Source organism: Zingiber officinale, chromosome 4A (assembly GCF_018446385.1).
Source record: "Zingiber officinale cultivar Zhangliang chromosome 4A, Zo_v1.1, whole genome shotgun sequence".
Taxonomy (NCBI): Eukaryota; Viridiplantae; Streptophyta; class Magnoliopsida; order Zingiberales; family Zingiberaceae; genus Zingiber; species Zingiber officinale.
The window spans coordinates 39,769,895-39,778,966 of record NC_055992.1 but is presented as its reverse complement, the minus strand read 5'-3'; the positions used below and the strand labels follow the sequence as shown (position 1 = coordinate 39,778,966).

At 37.8% G+C, this 9,072-nt stretch overlaps 1 long non-coding RNA gene across 1 annotated transcript; it reads right to left on the bottom strand.

Moving 5' to 3' along the window:
- Window positions 1-6,756: 6,756 nt before the first annotated feature.
- On the bottom strand, window positions 6,757-8,430 carry LOC121973268. Its single transcript, XR_006109464.1, has 2 exons — window positions 8,395-8,430; window positions 6,757-6,979 (listed from the first exon to the last, which is right to left on the bottom strand). It is a non-coding gene; the product is annotated as an uncharacterized LOC121973268 (long non-coding RNA).
- Between the last annotated feature and the right edge of the window lie 642 nt (window positions 8,431-9,072).

The following is a 9,072-nucleotide window of genomic DNA, read 5'->3' as shown; positions in this document are numbered from 1 at the left end:
TTAAGCTTCTTATATATTCTGTTTTGTTCTAACTCTGTTTTGCAGGAAACTAACAGTTTTGTGTAGGGCTAGAACTGACCGGGATTGGTCGACCGAACCTTGGGATCGGTCGACCGAACCCCCAAAGCAGCAGATTAGACGTGCAGCGAATGGATCGGGCTCGACCAGGGGATCGGTCGACCGAACCAGGTTTTCACAACCAGGTTTTCAGTCGACCGAACTGAGGATAAGGCTTGACCAGATCGAAGTGGAGCGAGCGGATTAGGCGGATCGGATGAGGAGAAGATCGCCTGATCGGTCGACCGAACCGGGGATCGGTCGACCGATCCACCTCGGGTCAAGCCTAATCTCGAGACTTGAGGATCTGGATCAACATTACAGAGCCTATAAAAAGGAGACTCAGGAAGCAGCCAAATCATCAATCTCGAACAGAACAACCGGTGCTTCCGAACACTCTCCGAACGCTTCTAACACGCGTTGCTACTCCAACAACTGACGACCTCGTAATTCTTGTGTATTGTCGGTACCAGTTCTTTATTTAGCACTTGTAATCCTTGATTGTAAAAGTTTTTCAAACTGATAGTGATTGCCCACCGAAAATAATTTTCGATCGCGGACCTTGGAGTAGGAGTCGCCCTAGGCTCCGAACCAAGTAAACCCTTAGTGTCTCTCTGTGTTTGTGCTTATTCTGTTTATCATTTCCGCTGCTTTAACTTGAACATTTTCCGATTCCGAAACGAGTGAAAGCCATGAGCGCTATTCACCCCCTCTAGCGCTTTCGATCCAACATTGTCCAAGCCTAACTTGCTTGATTAAATCTAGGATTCCCTTGTCCAATATCCTATCAATTGTGATCTGTTGGAATTTCTCCACCAAATGTCCGATCAACTTTTGACCCACTTGGACTTTCTTTTTGCCAACTTCCCGTTGGACTTCCGATCACCAAGTGCGGTCCTCCTTGACCCACTTGGGTTGCCCTTTTGTCTAATCTCAGTTAGGGCTAGTCACTCGATAGACTTCCACCCTGTCTAACCTTAGTTAGGACTTTTCTTTACCAATATGTGATCCTCTTTGACCCACTTCAACTTTCCTTTACCTAATTGTGGTTAAGACTTTTCCCTTGCCTAACCCTTGAGTTAGGACTTTACCATGCCTAACCTCTAGTTAGGACTTTCCTTTGCCTAACTTTCCATTAGGAATTCCTAATTAGTTCAACTTTGATCTCCTCCTTTTTGATATTTAACAATATGTTTAAGTTAGGCTAACCCATTAGCCCAACTTTCATCTTCATCCCATGACAAAGTGTGAATGAGGATTTCTAACTTAAATCTCACATTTTCTCCCCCTTTGGCACACATCAAAAACTCTCTCTGTGAGTCAATTTGTTCAAAGGAACCCAATCAAAGTCTCATACCTTTTATTGTATCCTATGCTCTCCCTAGAGCATTCATCCATCACAATGAAGATTCTCAATCTTTCATTGTCTTCTCATCTAAAACAAATTATGCCTTTAAGGAAGACCTCCCCTTAAGGTATGCTCGAACTTTTATCATTGCACTAACAATGATTTTAAGTTTCTAAACCTTTAGAAAAACTCAAAACAAAGTTACGAGGTTAAAAATTCAATCTTGAATCAAAACCTCCCCTTAACTCCACATTTGTCACCATAAACCATCCCTTTCTCATGTTTATCAAGAAAACTATTATTAAATACTTAAACATGCACTGCAAAGGGTTAGGGATGTTGGGTCACTTTGAAGCTAAGGGGGGGGGGGGTGAATAACTCATCACACTCGTTTGCTTGCTTCATAGATGATGATGTTCAACGAAATAAACTCGAAGTCAAGCTCTCCAATGCTAACAAGTAGATTTACTTTGTATCCACCTCAAGAAAAGGTGACTAATCCAATGATCCACACACACGAGTACTCTCCACTAAGAAATACTTCTTTCTTGGATACAACCGGAGGTGGAGAAACCTCGTACAAGACTCTTACAACAAGATACAACACATGCAAGAAGAAAATACACAAGAATACAAATAAAACCTTCTTTTTACTTGATCTTGTTGATGTAGATTGCCTTTTGAACCTTGGAAGTGCAACAACACTTGTCCCCAAGAGCCTCTAAGAACTGACATGAAGAGATGTGAGTCGGTGAAGAATATCGGGAGAAGTTTGTGGAGAAGAAAGCTCGTCAATGACTTTATACTTTACAGTCCTAGGGTTCCCAATCGATTGGGTCTGCTCCTAATTGATTAGGCATGCTCCCAATTGATTGACATGCCAGATCAGTGTTATCCTAGCTGTCCAAACCTTGCTACCTGCGTAACAGTCATATCCCAATTGATCGACTGATCAATTGGGGAGGTTTGAATCGATCGACTGATCGATTCAAAGCGTCTCTGTACTCTCGCTGGAAATAATCGGAATTGATTGACCGATTGATTCAGGCTTCCTCGCAACCTCGTAAGAAATCCTACCTCAATTGATTGGCTGATCGATTGGCGGTGCTTAATCGATCGACTGATTGATTGTGAACCTCTCTATGCTCGCGAGAATGTCTCCCAATCGATCGACCAATCGATTGGGCCCCTTTTTTCTCGTAGTACTCTCCCAATCGATCGACTGATCGATTGGGATCAGGTTCAATTGATCTCCTGATCAAATTAACAAACCCTAACTTGCCTAAATCAAGTCTAGGGTTTCCAAACCCAACATCCGGTCAACCGTGACCTGTTGGGACTTGCTCATGCCTTGTATCTAGTCAACCTTGACCTACAAGGACTTCGTCACCAAGTGTCCGGTTAATCCTTTAACCCACTTGGACTTTTCTCCTCATGCCAAGTATCCGGTCAATCCTTTGACCTACTTGGACTTCCAAATACCAAGTGTCCGGTCACCCTGGACCCACCTGGATTTTCGCGCGCCTAGCTTCATTCACCAAGACTTCCTCTCTACCTAAATTCACTCACTAGGGCTTTCACCTGGCTTCACTCACCAGGACTTCCTCATTGCCTAGCTTCACTCACTAGGACTTTCACCTGACTTCACTCACTAGGATTTCCATCTACCTAGCTTTACTCACTAGGGCTTTCACCTAGCTTCACTCACCAGGATTTTCCATCTACCTAACTTCACTCACTAGGTCTTCCATCTACCTAGTTTCACTCACTAGGACTTTCACCTGGCTTCACTCACTAGGATTTCCATCTGTCTAGATTCACTCACTAGGGCTTTCACCTGGCTTCACTCACCAAGATTTTCCATTTGCCTAGCTTCACTCACTAGGTCTTCCATCTACCTAGCTTCACTCACTAGGTCTTTCACCTGGCTTCACTCATCAGGATTTTTATTTGCCTAGCTTCACTCACTAGGACTTTCTTTCTATCTGACTTCACTCACCAGGACTTTCCCACCAAGTGTCCGGTCAAGACTGACCCACTTGGATTTTCATCTTCTGTCAACCTTTCCGTTGGACTTCCTAGTCAAGTATCTGATCGACTTTGACCTACTTGACTCTTATTCACATTAAACTAGTCAACCTTGACCAATCTCCCCAAATGGACGATTGCTCCTGCAATCCCCATACATTGTCAAAACAATCTTCATATATTGTCAAACATCAAAACTCGCACATTACGACTCAAGCTTGAGCCAATTCAAGCTTAGTCAACCTAGTTAACATTGACTTAGGGAAATTGCACCAACAAGGGATTGTTAGGTTACCTAAATGTGGGTTAATGAATTGAAATTAAGCTATTTCAGTAGAAAACAACATTGTCAATCAATTGGTTTTAGCTACCAATTGATTTTGGCATGTCTTAATCGATTGGAGTTATGTTCCAATCGATTACGTCACTCTCAATAAATCACCTGATCGATCCAGTGAGTTTTTGTGCATCAAAAATTTATTACCAATCGATCACCTGATCGATTAAACCTTGTCCCAATCAATTGGAGTTTCTAATTTATGAAATCAATTTCAGATTCAATTTTAGAAATTCATAAATAATTCTATGGTTATTGAAAAATTACAAAATTTTACGTAGACATTACTTATATTATATATTATCAGGAGAAAATAGTTTTTTATAAAAATATATCTCATTTTAAAAAATTGACAAAAAATTAAAAACCATTGAAAAACTTCAATGTTTCACTCTAAGTTAGTGTCCACTTCAATGGTGACTCCTATCAAAAGATAGACTTCACCAATGTTTGCTAAAATAATTTTGAAATAATTTTTAAAATAAATTTTTAATCACAATCTTTAGACTAAATGTACATGATTTATACACTTGCTTTCTCTATAATTGGACTTCACATAATCTGTGTTTTGATGAAACTAAAACTCAAATAGATGCACTAAATCAATATCATGAGTTTTATTCATCCACCTAACATCTCACTTGTATTTAATGTGCCTCAATGCACATATAAGTCATCCTTATAGTTTTTGTGAGATGTAAATTAGGTTTTCCCTAAATTAAGGGATCATGCATTTCTAACTAGATATTTTAACTTTGATCAGCCTACCTGGGATGCCAATTAATATCATTGTCCTTAATTACAAAGAATTTAAAATAATGTATGGTAAATGACTACGACATACACCACATGCATATTTTTCAAAAAGAAATCTATCATATCTTAACTTAAATGATGTATGTATGATATGTATCATTCTCCATGCAAGATGTATGACATGATAACATGACATGTGATAGGGCATACAATCATGGTAATTTTAGTATAAATAAAATACCTAGATTCTTTATCTAAGTATTATTAACTAATTTCTAAGTTGAAAATAAACCAAAGTTGTTCTCATCTACCTAGAAAATGTTAAAATCCTAACTTGATATTTCTTTGAATTCTATACTAGTTGCTTCAATTTGATTATGCTCAATACACAAGAGTAAAAATCAACTCTTCATTTTTAAGGTGTCACACTACCTTGAAAATATCCCAAAGTGTCAACTTCATCATAGTTAGATTAACCACCCTTCCAATTAGAGTAACACACTTTAAACTCATCTAGGGTGAAGATAACACACTCTTTGAAACTCAAAATCTATTGGTACTCCTTGGGTGTTCTAGGTACTTATTAAGGATAACTTCCCTAGAAACTTTCTTAATGACTTTCCTAGGGTTCTTAGAAGCCTTAGTCACAATAATCTCTTCTAGGTCAACTTTAGGGATAACCTCTCTTGTAACCTTCTTAATGACTTTCTTAGGCTTTTTAGAAGCCTTAGTCATATTAGTCTTCTCAACGTTAACTCTAGGGATAACTTCCCTTATAACTTTGACTTAACTCCTAGATCTAAGGTTGGTTCCATAACTATATGGAACTCTATGGTAAAATGACACATTTTCTTTAGCTTTTGGTTTATATCCCAAACCTCTCTTGCCATTGAATGACTCTTGCCTATCTATCCCTAGATCTTGTTCTTTTGACTCCTTGACAATTTTTGTCATATTTTTAAGGGTCCTCTCTAATTTATCAAGTCTTGGCCTCAAGACTTGATTTTCTTTCCTTAAATCATCAAATTTGGATTTTTCTTGATTGCCTTGGATACTTCCATTTTTAGCCTTAGATTTTGTAGGTCTACCATTAAATGTCTTAAAACTTTTCACTAACCTTAGGTGTGGTAGTTCTAGCATGAAATAATTTATGATTCTCCTTAGAATTATTATACTTTCTATTTCCATGATAAATAACATTAAGATAATAAAATTTATTTTTGGCATGAATTTCATCATGATTTAAATGAGTATCATTAACTATTGTATCTTTATTTTGCCCTTGAAAGCTCCCCTTTAACTTGAGCTTCTTCTTTTGGCTTTTCTTGGATGCTTTCCCCTTGGGCATTGATTTAGACGAGAAACACATGATGTACTCCATGCCCTTTCGTATAATGGGTCTGACATCCTTTGTTTTTTCTTTGACCTTAGGTGTCACTTGACCCTTCTTCTTCTCCAATTTAAGACACTTGCTCTTATAGTATTCTTTTCTATCTATACTTAAAACAAATAATATGATCTTTATTTTTAAAGCATATAATTGATATACCTTCACAATTTATGCATTTTTGACTTGCGGAGGTGACACCATCTTCTTTCTCATTGACTTCGGATAATGAGACTTCTTCTTGTTCCGATGTCAATGATCTCTCTCCTATAATCCTTAAGGTGGATGCCTTTTCAATTTCCTCTTCGGATGTTGAGCATATCTCAACCTCTGACTCTTCATGTACTTGAAACAAAGAGTTTCTCTCTTTACCTTTTTCTTTATTTTCCATTGAGGATGGATCTTCATGAAATTTCGCCAACTTGTTCCATAGCTCCTTAGCATCTTGATATTCTCCAATTTTGTACAAGATGGCGTTTAATAATAAATTAACCAATAATTTGATTACCTTTTCATTAGCCTGACATCTCTTGATTTGCTTCTCGGTCAATTTCTTCTTTTTGAGGAGCGTCCCTTTGCTATCCATTAGAGATTGAAATCCCTCCATTAGAGCAAACCATTGCTTTTGTAACGACCACCCTTCTTACTACTAGTCTGTAAGGGTGACCGTTACTAACTTAACTACTAACTCCCTAACGTGGTTAACGCTACCTACTTGACTACTAACTTTTTTTTTAAAACTAATGTCAGGCCTCGAGAGAGATTTCTGCTAGATAAAAAAATTCCGACAGCACCTCCCCTGTACCAGTGACAATAAACATGGATACATGTATAACCATCATATTAAACAAACAACCACGCAGTTCTAATAAATATAAAACATAAAACATCTAAGAAGCTAAACCAAATCATCACATGGTGGCAAAAACTCCAATAGTCTAAATACAAGTCTTTATAGATTTCTAAAACTTAGTCCCAAGGCTTCCATAGTCCACACATCACACCTCCATCAGCTCCTTGTCGCCTTCCTTTCATACTTTAGTTTTTCCTTTATCTTTACCTTTATCTGCAGTAGGAGGAAAGTAGTATCTATAAGCATAAAGCTTAGTAAGCGCTATCTAACTCACAAAATCTCGATATGAAAAGCATGTGTACGAAATAAATTCGAAACATGATAAGAACTACTCATGCTTACTAAAAACAACAAGTAAAGTATAACTAACTGAAATACTAAACATGTGAAGCTAGTCATGCTCATAAATAGCAGTAGAAAGTCTCAATGGCATGCTAATATAAAAGAACTAACTTACTGAATTTAAAGAGATAGAAATGACTATCTTGCTAAAATAAAACTAAGACAGTTAACTTGCTGAAATTGAAACAAAAAGAACTATCTTGCTGATTTCTGAACTTAAATTAAGTTTATTTCTTTTGTTCCAAAAGCTTATATATATATATATACTTTAAAATAGATAATAAACTTCTTCTTGGGCCCGGCATTGTACCACTTTGCGCGCATCCTTAATAAGAGTCGAGGTAGCTAATCCCGAAACTACTAAGGTACTTCTAGGCCTTGTGCCTAGGGGCATCTTGGAGCCCATCCCTTGGACCTTGTGTCCGGTACATGCCCTTTAAAAGTAAAATACTTTTTATCTTTAAATACTTCTTATAATAAAATGTCTTGACATTTTAATAAGCACCTTGTGTGCCAAAATCCCTAAAGTCTTGACTTCGGAATCTTACTTAAGGCTTTAGCCTTTTTCTTTCTTTTCTTTATCTTTCTTTTACTTATCTTTCGGTAATTTAGTAGAGGATCATAACTAAATCCAAAAGTAGATCTGTTCATGCTAAATGAGGTAGTAAAGAAACTTAAATCTAAACTGCATACTATCCTAAACAAATTCTGCATGCTTTGTTAACAAAATTCTAAAATACTATAAATACATGCTATCCATGTTCATTGCATATCTATAAAAACTAAAACTATATATTGAACACATGCTGTTCAAGTTCATTGCATATATATACAGAAAACTAAGCAAAGCAATAAGAAAATCTGCTTGTCTACCGCAATAAGAAAATATGCTTGTCTAATAGCAATGGAAGCTACTGGTGAAGTAAAACAAAACATGTTTCAAAATCAAGCAAAAATGAAAGTCATGTTCTTCTTCTCTTGTTCATAATATAGGCAAATATTGATTGACTTTGCATGACCCCTTGGACTTATTCCGTATACAAATCACACACGTGCTTGGAATTAATGACTTAAATGTTAAACAAGGAAGTATCCACCTCAGTAAACAAAACAAACTGATCATTGCTCATTAAGGTTGATACGGATCAAAGAAGATTCCAAGTTTTCAATATTAAAGCACTCTTCATAAACCAAAACTAGAATGAACGCTGCTATTGTTCATTTCACAACAAAAATGCAAAACAAAACCCCGAGAACTACTCCTACCGCAGGTGAGAAGCACTTACATCGCTGTTCTTGGACTTACAACCGAAAAGGAGGAGCTTCTAATGCTGCTAGGGTTTCGGATAGCTTGGATTTCGGCTCTTCTTCGTGCTCACAAACTCTCCTCAACGATGGTGGTCGCACACGGGTGAAGACCGGCCGGAAAAAGCCTAGCTCCGTCGCCCTTTTCGCCCGAACAACGAAGTCGCCGCCGCCGTTCACGAGAGAGAAGGAGAGGTTCGGGTGAGAAAAAATTTAGGGTTTGGGAAAAACTTAAACCTCTTCTTTTAACTAAGATTTTTATTAATTACTATACCTTAAATACAATCCATTCTTTCCTTAATTAACAACAGCCGCTGGCACAGTTGGTTGGCTGCGTTTTGCTTAAGGCGCAGCTCACGGGTTCAAGTCTCGGCTGCAACCATTTTTCTTCCTATTTACTCCCTAATCATTAACTACTGCTTAACTAGAATATTTCTCCTTCTTTAATAAGAAATGCCCGCTAGCACAGTTGGTTGGCCGACCTTTTACCGAATCAACGAGTCTCGGCTTCAATCCCTCAGCCGCGCACTTTTAATTCCAATTTATCTTAAACGTTCCAACTACTGCATATATACATTTCGCTCCGTATATGATTAACAAAAACCGTGTAGCTCAGCTGGTTGGGCCGGTTTTGCTTGGGTCAGTCCGACCCGAGATCG